Here is a 12,462-nt window from a genome sequence, read left to right as displayed (position 1 = left end):
TTGCATCCAGTTGACAGCCCTTCTTGGTGGCATTAGGACTGTGCCCAGGAACTTATTAGTGTTTAATATGGATTAGGCACCCACCCATTTATTTCACACCACATTAGATCAACAGAAAATCTGGGATCCATTGTGAAAAAAAAACTGACTTCTGCTTGCCTTGTTCCCAGCTCAGATACCAGATGGTTGAACAAGGAAGAAAGTCTACTCTATGAGGCAGCACGTCCCAGACATCAAAAATGTCCCCTCCTCCCTTTCAGAGGATATTTCCTCCAACTCATACACCCTGAGCTCCTCAGACCAGACCTATCCCACTGTCTCTGCTCAGTGCTTCTGACTTCTGCAGGTTTTGAAGACGATGAGGGAGAGGCACAGGAAAACTTCACATGAGGTCTAATACTTTGGAAAGCAGCATTCTCTCCTGCAGAAACCTTTCCACAACAGGGAAAGAGGAAAAGTGCAGTGAACAAGCTGGTCCTGAAGCAGCCAGGGGGGCTGGAGATAGCTAATAGCAGAACAGCGTGGACAGTGGTGCTGTTGTACAGCAGGTCCAAGATCAGCCAATATCCTCTGCTTCAGTTGGCATAGCTAGTCTGCCTTTCATTCAAATAGAGATTAGTTCCAGGGCTCTGAAGCCTCACAGCTGCAGATGTATTAGCTTAATTCGCTCTCTCCCCCAAGACTGTGTCTACAGAGGGTATCTGGGGACTTCCAGTGCATTAGTGGTGCTACCAAAGCAAGGCAGTATTTACAGAAATGCATTTCAGTTCTGAGCCTTGCAGACATGCTTTGGTTAGTTTTGTCCACTTAATGAGAGAATAATGTAAGGCCCAGCTGGCATAAGTCAGCACAGAAGCAATGAGCCCAAGGAAACTGTGCCAATTTACTTCAGTGATGATCTGGCCCAAGGGATTCATAATGGACTGAGATGTCTAGTCAATAAGAGGTTAGAACAGCTCAAAAATGTCTGCATTTATCCCCCACTTTCACATTTTAGACAGCTTCTACCAAATGGTATGAGCAGCTGGACATCTCTTTAAAATCCATATTTAATTCCCTAAAGCTGCATTGAAATTAAGAATTCTGCCTAGAAGAGAGATCAATATATTGTACTGTTTTAACTTCAGATTGTAACAAACAGGGAAGATGCTACTGCAGTTTAAGGAGAAATCAAATAATCYAAGTTACAGAATCTCTAGCCTGAGGAGACTATGAGAGTAAGCATTTTAAAACATTTTGATACAATTTGCCTATGATGTAAACAAGTTTATCCCTATTATGACACTTCTTTCTAATCAATACAGGGGTGAGTACTGGAAAAAAGAATTACAGTTTGAGAATCGAAAGAATAGTGCAAACTAAGTGAGAAAATGATGAGTTGCTGTCATTCGAAATAGTGCCATCAATTGACAGAGGTACTATGACTAAGTGAAACTACTAGAGTCTGGATCATGTTATTACTGACAAATAGTGTGGATAATCTTTCTACTGGAGTTCTCTCTTTCACCACAAAAAATACACAAATTTCAAGTCAATGAAGAACCATAACTATGGATGGAAGAGAAAGGTCAGATAAATTCTGATTTAACTTATTTTCCTCACTTTCTTAATCCAAGCAGAAGTAAGTCCTTTTCAGTACAATTTGATKCTAAAAACTTAATCAAATAGAGTTGAGATATATCTGAGCATATGGAATGGGATACAGGAAAGGATAATACTGCCAGGTAATCCTATTAATTTTTTGGGGACTATTTGAGTAGGGACTATGAGAGTGCCTCACATTATTGAGTGGGACAGAATTCACATAAATTTCATGTCTTGGATTATACTCATAAATTTTGGCCTAAGAATCTATTTTGAGGTCTCTAATAAGAATGAAGATTCAACACGAAAGAAGGCATTGTAAAGACATGCTCCCCTGGATTTTGTCTACAGCCTTGATGAAAAGCAACCTGAAACCCTCAGGTTTCAAAGTAGCAGAACACTAGATAAAAGAAGACTGGTTTAGAATATAGATATTTCTAAAATTTTTGCTATCACTGAATACAACATTCCAGGAGCTGGAAGTCTGATCTTTACTCAAGAGTCACATTTTAAAATGAGCCTCTCTATGTCTTCTTATTCCCCCCCAGCATAAATCAGAATAAGGAACTTGGTCCATTTACCACAGAGATGCAAGCTTCCATACGCTCACCTGAGATTATTTTTTGGATGGATCAAACCCTAAAATCCAAAAGAACCCAACAATTCAAAGATAAGATTCTAGAAATCTTACCTTCTCTCTTGGACCCTTGAAATCTGTAGTAACAATCATTTTGCCATTTTAAAGCTTAAAATGATATCATGTATCTTAAAATGAAAATATTAAAAGTCCATCTCTAGAAACAAACATGGGAAAATAAGTTTTCAGTGAAAGAGACTGAGTTTCTCAATCAGATGTGACTACACTGATATATTCTGCAATGAAACAACTATCATTTTGAAACAGTGCCAGTAAATAAACTGTAAGTGTATTGTGCTAAGACAGAACTATTACTACAAAATAAATTAAACATAATGGGTTGAAGGGCTTATACAGGGTACACGTAAGGTCAAAATTTGCCTGCTTTTATCTGCTACAGAATTTGGTACTGTACAGACTACCGTACTTCCATCTGCTATGAAAAGGTTTCCTAGAACTGCCAGAGCTGGTGCAATGTTGAAAGGCAAAGCTAGCTAACCATTAGGGAATGAGAAGCCAGAGTACCTGCCTGACAAAGCTTCAAGGACAACATGCACGCTCTGTTTCAAATTAAACTTCAAAAGAATCCCATAATCAAACAAACTGAATATGAGAGGTACCCAAGGACAGCAAAACAAAAGGCTGTTTTGCAGGGACTGATAGAAAGAAAAGGAACAGGAAATAATATGGTCAGTCCTCATGGGCAAACCAATGCAAGCTGAGGAAGGAAGTGAAAGGTAAGGAATCCAAGTATATCAGAACAAAATATAGATTTTTTTTGTTTTTTGTTTTGTTTTTTAATTATCAGTTGCATAAGGGAAAATGTTAGGCACCTCTTGCCACAGACTGACCAACCAGCTGTCCTGCTAAAGGCTTCCTACATAATTTAGAAAATTCTTGCAGAACCTAAAGTCAAAACAGTATGTATAGTCAGATTTCTACATTTTTGCTGTTAGAAAAGGCTTTTTACTGAGAACACAATAGTTCTTATTTTATTTATTTAGCTTAGATATTTAATTAACAGTAGTCCAGATCCTAGCCCTATTCTGTACAGTAGTACTAATTTCACAGAGTGCAAACTCCACTGATTTGTTAATACTGAATCAATGGGTTTTGTTGTCCAATCAATATGAGCATGATTTTAAAAATTTGGCCTTTCTGATTTTGAGGAAGGGGATGGAGCTGATAATGTATGGAGACTGGAACTATAATATCTGCTATAACTGGGAGAGCAGGGCAAGGAGCTGGCAAGCTGTATGGCACAATAGGAACTGACCTGTAAAGCAAAACAGTTGGTGTTGAACACCTTCTGTCTACAATAAGTAGACATTAGTAGAAAGAGGGACTACTAGAGGGGAAGGAAATAGTTCTCTGGACTATCCCTAGCCTAGTCCTGTACTAGTACAGCAGAGTCTTGGAGCACATCTTCCAGTTTATTTTCCTCTGAAAGGAACCTAGCTTGCACATGCCAAACAACTCTGTGATGCAAATGAAATCATGGTAAGAGGAGATGCCTTGGAGACTTATTTGAAAAGTACTTTCCTGCTCTTAAAACACTAGTGTGGCTGCATGCCTTATCTTCCTGAATGAAAAGCGAAGAGAGAGAGAGAGAGAGAGACAGAAAGAGAGAGAGAGACAGAAAGAGAGAGAGAAATCAGGGAAGGAGCAAAAGGGCTCAGGCTTAGAAGATGGAAGAAGAAAGACAGAGCTGGGCAGCACCAAAGCACAGTCCTCTGCTGAGCTTGGAGTGAAACCCAAGTCTCAGTATTCGTCTGCTATGACCCAATAACTGCACAGCGTGCAGCTCTCCCATCTCTGGTGACTGGTCAAAAAAGAGGTAAGAGCCTACTTCTGTTACCATAAGTGGGAGAAGATCTGTGCGGTAGCCCTAAGGATCCAACCTCGTCAGGTAAGGATGATCCCATGTGAGGCAATGGGAAGGGAATGGGAAGGGAAATTCTAGAAAAGCACAATCAGAGCAACTGCATCCAAAAACTAATTTGTGTGCCAGCTGAGGATCCCAAAATCCAATCTGAAGGAGTGCTGAGTACTCCTTGTGAACAGAGGTCAGTGGGAGCCATGCCTAAACATGTTAGTCTTTTGAACCTAAGCATCTCTCTCAAACCAGAGAAAACAAAGCCAAGAGCCTGAAGACTGCACCTTCAAAAGGAGAATGCATGGGTGTGGGTCGGGTGTCTTTGATGAAGGCCAGATACAGCACAAGAATGTACAATATCCTGCTTCCTTCAACACCAGAAAAATCTAACAGCTAGAGATCATCTCCCTAGTCACAGCTCCAGACCTTCCAGCCAACAAGCTCCAGAAGCTCTCTGCTGAAGTTTTCTTTTCTCAGGGGACTGCTCCAAATGCCTGGCCATGCCTGGTCATGTGCTTATCTGCTTTTTTCTTTTTCTCTTTTGTTCTTTTGCTGTTGTTGTTGTTGTCTCCCTCCAATCCCATACTCCACCGCTCAAACAAAACAAAACCAATAGTGGGCCTTTCCCTTCAGCCCACACAGTCTGAAGTCTTGAAAGGCCTTGGACATTTCTTTAGTTTGGAGACCAGTGTCATGCCAGAAAGGAATTTAAGCATTTGCACTGAGGGCGGTATTTATACTTATCCATTTCTGTGCATCCTAACCTTCATGCTTACAGGGGTGGGTATGTAGAGGGTGTTGAGCAAGCACTTGCATAGCCTTTACCCCTGTTGGAATACATGGAGCCCAGGCTGCATGGTGCTAAGGAAGTTTTACAGTTCCCTCAGACCTCCAGTAAATTGCACCTGCATCCAATATGGATTATTCCAACAAATTCTGCCTTAGATATTCAAAGCAATCATCCAGATTGCCTGGATGTATCTTACACACACACACACACACACACACTCTTAACCATTCAATCATTTACTCAGAAGAGGCCTGGCTCTGACTGTACAGCAAACAATGTGGGCTGAACAATGAAGGCTAGTGATAAAGAGGAAAAAAAATTGGTCGTCTCCTCACCATGTTGTGCACTGAGTCAGAAATCAGATGGGGGGGAAAATACTACACAATCATTAATTCAAACTTAAGTCACAATGTGTATGAGAAAGTATTGAGTCTGGATTGAACAGAAGGACTATATGCAGTCTGTATATTTTCTAACTTCTGAGTTAGCTTTATTTTGCAAACAGGGTTTTTATATGCGATACAGATAAAACTTACATAATATATTTTGTGAATTCAAGGAATTACTAATGGGATGAGACATATTTCACAGTTAGGTTGTCAATTAGTAGCCCAAAATTTGCTGACACCCTTTTGCAGGATAGCCCTAGAAGTGCCTGATAGCCATACTCCATTTTCTCACAATTGCATATTTGCATAATTAAGCCAGAACACAAACAGCCATTTGAAAATCTCAAGAATGATACCAGAGTTCATTGAAGAATAGAAACGGTAAGAAAACTTCAAGGTCTGAGAGAGAAAGTAGGGAAAAACATGAAGGGAGGGACACAAAGCAAGTAAGCAAACAGACCAGAAATACAATTATTTTAAATTATTTTCCATTCTTCCTTGCCAATTGCATGGTAGCTCTAATGAGAGGAGCAGCTAAGTAACCTGGCCAGCCCTCCAGGTTGGGGATGGATACAATGACGAGGAACGTGAAGAACTGAGTGCTGCTGCTGCCCTTTTACAGCTGTTCCAAGAAGTGACATCAGCCCCCCTTCAGGGCTAACTAACCAAGCAATTTTTGCAACTGGTAGCAGGGCACACTTGCCATTAATGAACTCAAGGTGATGGAAAGAAGCAGACCCAAACCCCTCAAGTCTATCATCATGATTGCTGTTACTTCATCTCCTAAACTTTTGTTGTCCATACTTAGCACGGTTTGCCTTTTTGTAAATTAAGTCCAAACAGCTAAAGAGAGTAGAGAACAACAATTTCAAGCACAGTCTCACAGCCATTATATTGCAAAATATTAAGATAAAAATGACATACCTTTGCACTCTATCAAAGATATCAAAAAAAATTTTAATGAGGACAAAAGGGGGAAAATGAATGCCTACAGTTGAGGGTCCCCAACTCAGTCTGCCTGTCACTAGTAGTGCATATACCATAGCAAAGATCAGCAAAGACTCCTCAAATTGGAAATTCCTCCTGCTGTGCACAAATGAAGCCAGAAATGGCTGTTGCTGGTGCTTGCACAGACCACATCAACAACTATGTGATGCTACACAAGTTGAGTAYGTTTGGTAGCCTTGGCCTATAGATACCCGAGCACCGTATCCTGACAATTCAGCAGCAAATTTAGGCACAAGCTAATCTCACTTCCATTCTGATGTGGAAGCATTAACGGATTTTTTGTAAGCATTGAAGGATTTGAGATAGCCCAGGAGAAAAAGAAATCATTTCTTTGAAGTCCCACATAGAAAAAGACTGGATGCCACTGACTAATTTAGTGCAGAAGACAGTAAGGAAATTGGTCATTTATATTTTTCTCCCCCCCCCCCCTTATCACCAGTTGTCCATGTTTTATCCAGTACTTTTTAGAGGCAGAATGTTGCTTTTCTGGACAGGAATTCTACAGCATCCTAATTTTTACATCTGTGTGAACAACTATAATTGATATAACTATAAAATATCACAGTCACTCCCTATAGTGTCATTAGGGGTCACGCATGTCAAGCCCATTACTAACCAAAAGTAATTGCCTTCCAGCATGGCTGCTATAAAACAAGAGCCAAATAATTTTACTTATCTGACTGTATAAAGTGCAACTGTCAGACTCTAGGTTTTGTACAGAATGCACAAAAGGATAAACACAGAGTTTGAACTAGTGAGCCAACATTTGTATTACAAGTTAGCCACCACATGGCTTAGTGTCGGCAGACCATAATCTAGAGGAGAAATTTGACATAGTTAGAAAGTAGATAGTTGTCTTCAGGTGACAAGATTTCTACCTGAATGGATTTGAAAAAGAGCCAAAGGAAGTGCTGACTATGGAAAACACTGGAGAGATTACCGCACTGGTGCCTTCTTTATAAGGAACTCAGAGGATATGTCTTAAATAGAAGGGACAACAGCAGATGCTACAGTGCAACAAACCAACAAAATAAACAGTAGTAAATCACCAGGATTAGGATGCTTTCTAAATGATAAAGGAACTCAAGCAAATATCTGAAAAAAAGATGTAGTTTGTAACCTCTCACTTAATCACCCCTGCATCTGAGGACTGAAAGTTGGCAAATGGGATGCCAGTTTTTTAAAGAAATTCCACAGGGGAACTATAACCTTCTAACTCTGGCCATATCTGTTCCAGGCAAATTAATAGAAATTAATAACAATAAAAATAAAGAACAGAATTAGTGGACATGCAGATAAAGATAATATATTGGGAAAAAATAAGAGGGTTTTTAAAATGACAAACCTGTGGGAGTTCTTCAGAAGGTCAACAAATAAATCCAGCTGATATAAAATACCTGATTTTCCAAAGGTTTTTTAAAAAGTCCCTCTCCAATGTCTTTTAAGGAAACTAAGTGGTCATGACATTGCATGGCAAATATTTGGTTAAAAGGCAAAGAAACAGAAGGTAGGGTGAAAATAGAATGGAGGCAGATCATCACGGAGATCTAGAAAAATCTGCGTTGGGACCCTGCGCTGTTCAACATATTGATGACCAACCTGGAAAGAGCAGTGAGGTGAGAAAGCTCGCTGAGAATACCAGTTGATACTGAGCGGGAGCAATAGAGAATGGTGGTGAAGAATTGCAGAGGTTCTCCACAGATTGGACAATGAAAAGGCAGAAGAATTTCAGCATAGATTAATGTTAAAGAAACACATATGGGGAAGAATAATCCTAACTTTATATACAAAACAGTAGGCTCTGAGCTGATGATTAACACTCAGAAGAAAGACCTTGGTGTTGCAGTACATAAAGTGTTAATGATTATTAGGAATGTAACTGGGAAGAAAACAGAGAAGATCCTCATGTTGTCATACAGATCATGGTTCTCTTACACCTTGATCCGTGCAGTTCTGGCTCTCCATCTCAAAGGATATGGTTGGAACTGGAATAGATTCAGGAAAAGTATGATAAAAGTATGGAGCAGCTTCAATACATGGAATGACCAAGTGAACTAGGACTCTCTCATTTGGCCTGGGGGAATCCTGGGGAGTTAAAAGATGGTTCTGTAAAACTACAGGCAGCATGCAGAAGGTAGAGATCAACCATTCACCTTCTCTTCTAATGTAAGAACTAAAAGCCATGAAAAAAAACATGAAGGAGCTGGCTTCAGAACAGAGGTAGTGCTTCACTCTGGGTGTAGTTAACTGGTGGAACACCTTGCCAGAGAAAGCTGCAGACCCCAAGTTTACCTAGGTTGGAATATTAAACAAGTTCACGCAAGAGAAATCCTTCAAGAATCACTTCAAACCAGAAGCCTTGTCTAGCTTATGTCTTTTTCAGGATATCCAAGARATAGCAGTATCCCTCCCTTGACCTCTGCCAGCTGGTCTGGAAGTTGGCAATGCAGAGATCTGTCTGAGAGGCCTCTCCCAGAGAACAGCACCAGGCAAAAAAAAAAAGTCTCAGAATGGTTAAGGTTGGAAGGGACCTCTGGAGATCATCTAGTCCAAACCCACTGCCAGATGGCTTTTGAACATCTCCAAGGAAGGAGACTCCACAACCTCTCTGGGCAACCTGTTCCAGTGCTCGGTCACCCTCACAGGAAAAAAGTTTTTCCTCATATTCAGACAGAACTTCCTATGCACRCTTTGGTGTGCAGCAGGAGAGTAGGGATACTGTGATATGCACTGCTTTAGGATTGAGGCAAAGATGTTAGAMATCTGGATTTGTGATAAAACAAGTTGAATAAATGAATGAACTCTGGGGATGGTAAAGTTTTCTTTGAGATCAAGGGGAGACCAGACAAGTTCCTAGAGAAGTATCAATTACACACATGTCCTGTCCTTATATTCTTTGCAGAGACATCTATCAGGGGCCGTAGCAAATGGAGCTAGAGGCAACTTTGCTCTGAACTGCTACAGATATTCTGTTTATATGACCTCTGTTTTTATGGTATCATGCAAACAGGCAGTGCCAGGGCATAAAGCACATCCCCCTGCTCCTGGGGGTTTGGCTGCCTGGGCTCAGGGCCAGCTTAGAGAAAGCACAGCTGGTGACCTTGAAGAAAGCTGTTGAGAAGAAAATTAGAAGACAACTCAGCAGGTGCCCTCCTTCCCTTGGGAGCTGTTTTTAGCTGAGGCCCTCACCCTTGTCCCCCGCTGGAGCTATGTTCCAGCTGTGTTATAGCCATGCCTAGTACAGGCCATGTAGCCCATTGATCTGGACCTGGGACCTACCTCGTTGCCACCACCTTGCCCAGTGGCCGCCAGCCCCTGGCTTCCCCCAGCCCCACTCAGCTCTGCTGATTGTGGTGCTGCAGGACTGTACCCTGCCGAGCAGGCCGCAGCCCTGCCAGCCAGGTGGGYATCCATGGCCCTGTTCCCAGCCTTGAATACAAAAGACGCAGCCCCCCAAACTTCCCGACATGGAGCAGCAATGCAGAACACATCAGTAGAATATGAGGAATCTGAATAGCCAGGATGCCTGGGACAGCCTCTTCTGTCTTTAAAAGTGGACATATCCAAGCACGCTGTCATAATTCAGAAGAGTTTCATTTATATAGAGATTTCTACTGTGAAATTCTATTGATTGCATAATACATTTCCTTTTCAAATAGGCAGCTAAAACATACAAAGCTCTTTATCACAGGAAAGCTCCATCCAAAGTTAGTATACCAGAAAAGTGGAAAAGAGGGCTAACTACAGGCTGTTCTGTTCTCTGTGCTTTTAGCACAATGTTCCCCTTGCCTGTCTCTCTGTAAGAAACATTACAAGAAATAACTCAAACTGCCTGCTCTAGTAGCATAGTGAAACTGCAAAGTTCTGCCTCTGAACACAAGTGCAAAAAAAAAAAAAAAAAGCCACCCTCAACTGAAGTTTTCTTCACTGAAGTTTTCTTCATTTGGTTAATTGAATTAAACAGTCCCTCAAAGAATATATTGAAATATGTTTTAAAGTATGAGACTTTTTTTTTAGTGTTTGATTTTGCATTCCATTTTTATACATTCAAAGTTAATTTATTTGATTCTTTCCATAGTCATGAATACTAGAATTTTCCTTTTTGTTCTAACACRGCAATCTTAATTCATTTATTCAGCTTATTACAGGAACCGAGGCTTTAAGTAGAACATTAAATTTTGAAAAATTAGCAAAAAAACTGTATAAAAGTTGGCAACAGTGACCATTGCAAGGACTTTTCTTTTTAGCTCTTGAAGATTTATGGTTCTAAATCAATACATTTCGATGATGAGAACAGTAAAAGACTTCTTCTAATGCTGCCTGCCCAGACCTCGCCTCTTCAGGCTAGAACTTCCACAGAATAAGACAAAATAGCAAAAAGACCAAGAGCGTTTGTACAGGACACCAGCTCCATGTGCACTTTATTCCTGACCACACGCTTCACCTGTCTTACTTCCCCCCTCCTGCTCTGCTTGTTTACTTAATTGTCTGCTATCATGCATAATGAACATGGCTTTGTCCAGAAAGAACGTAATGACATTTCTAACGGTCTAGAGTAACAGGCTCACTGCTGTTCCTACTGAAGTGAATGCAGGTTTTGCTGATGACCTATTGGCTTCAGCGTCTGAAAAATAAGGCCTCTTTTCTCCCTCAGTAAAATATGTTGTTAACATGGAGTCAATAAGTCCAGAGTTCAAGCAGACTTTTCCCCCTGCAGCCAATTGAAAATATTAATTCTGTGAAGCCAAGTCTACATCTTTTATAAAAAGAGAATGTTAAAAATAAAAATAGAACACAAACATTTTCCACCCCACTTAAATGCGTTTTGTATTCACAGCACAGAAGAGCAACTGCTAAGAGAATTAGAGCAAAAGACAAAATTCAGGTACAGTCTTAAACAAAAGATAGTCTTAATTTCAATATCTGGAAGTTTACACTATGAGCTTCATTGAATCCTATCAAAACCTCAGAGAGATTTCAGGAAAAACTTTCTGAAATACCTATGTATATCCAATTATGGTAGATGCCAGAAAAAGAAAAACTGAATTTTGTATTAGCAGACCTTGCTCTCCTTCAGGCATAATTGCAGAACAGAAGATTCAGACATGTCTGGGCTCAGGAAAATCCCAGACGGTTTATCATCATAAACCAGATCAGGTACACATCTTCCATTCCAACTACACTTAGATGCAATTTTCCCTGCCTTGGCAACTTTTTTTTTTTTTTTTTTTTTAGGAAGGTGGGTCTTCTGTGTCATGTTTACTAAGTGACTTTTGGCTCTTTTCTTCATCCTGCCTCTTGAGTTGAAATGAGAAAGCCAGGCTCAACCTCTCCAGAGTATTCCTGTGAAAGGTACTTAGCAACTCAGCTTTCCTTGTCATCTCCCTGCAAGGAGGAATTCGGGCACCTGACTTCCCATATATAATGCCAAAACCCAAAGGTTATGCCCTCCAGTAGTTCTGGCATAGGGGCCGATTTCTTCACAGATAGTAGCCAATACTTTACATAGTAATCAATCCATTAAGGGAGAAAAATTAAGTATTTTCTCAACTACTCAACTTCTAAAGGATTCCAGCAGTTTCTGAATTTAATTACCTACAAGTTTAGATATGCTAGGAGATTCCACAACTGTTTTTATACACTTTCCCTTGAACCTCTCTTGCCAGACTTTCTCACAGTTTTTCATAAATTAAAGCCCTGATTGTTTAGATTAAGTTGGAACGTTGTGTTTATGTCCATCCAGTGCAATACTAAACATAAGCAAAGTCACATGAATACTTTTTGGCATGAGAAAGAAGACAGAGCCCCAGTTTAACTCTGTTGTTTCACAGAGGAAGTAATTTCTCTTAAAATCAAGCAATAATATTACTATGAAAATCTGAACAAATTATTGCAATGTAAAAGAACATGAGCGCAAAACATACCGATTAACGCTCAATACATCGAGTAAGGACTGATTCTTTCTTCTGAGTATTCAGACAACTTATTGTGGTACAAATAGGAACAGCGCTAATCCCAGAGTCAAGGTCCCTACAGAGGCCTGGCTGAACAGAGAAGAATGCTACTCAAACTGAAAAAGCTCGATATATCAGTTTATAAATATCCCATTTTTTCAACTGGGGAATGTCTGTGTGCAGAAGGACCTTCGATTCTGAAATCAGAGTTCCCAGCTACAAGC

The sequence above is a fragment of the Apteryx rowi genome, unplaced genomic scaffold, assembly GCF_003343035.1.
Source record: "Apteryx rowi isolate R43461 unplaced genomic scaffold, aptRow1 scaffold_1156, whole genome shotgun sequence".
Taxonomy (NCBI): Eukaryota; Metazoa; Chordata; class Aves; order Apterygiformes; family Apterygidae; genus Apteryx; species Apteryx rowi.
This window is presented reverse-complemented; position numbering follows the sequence as displayed.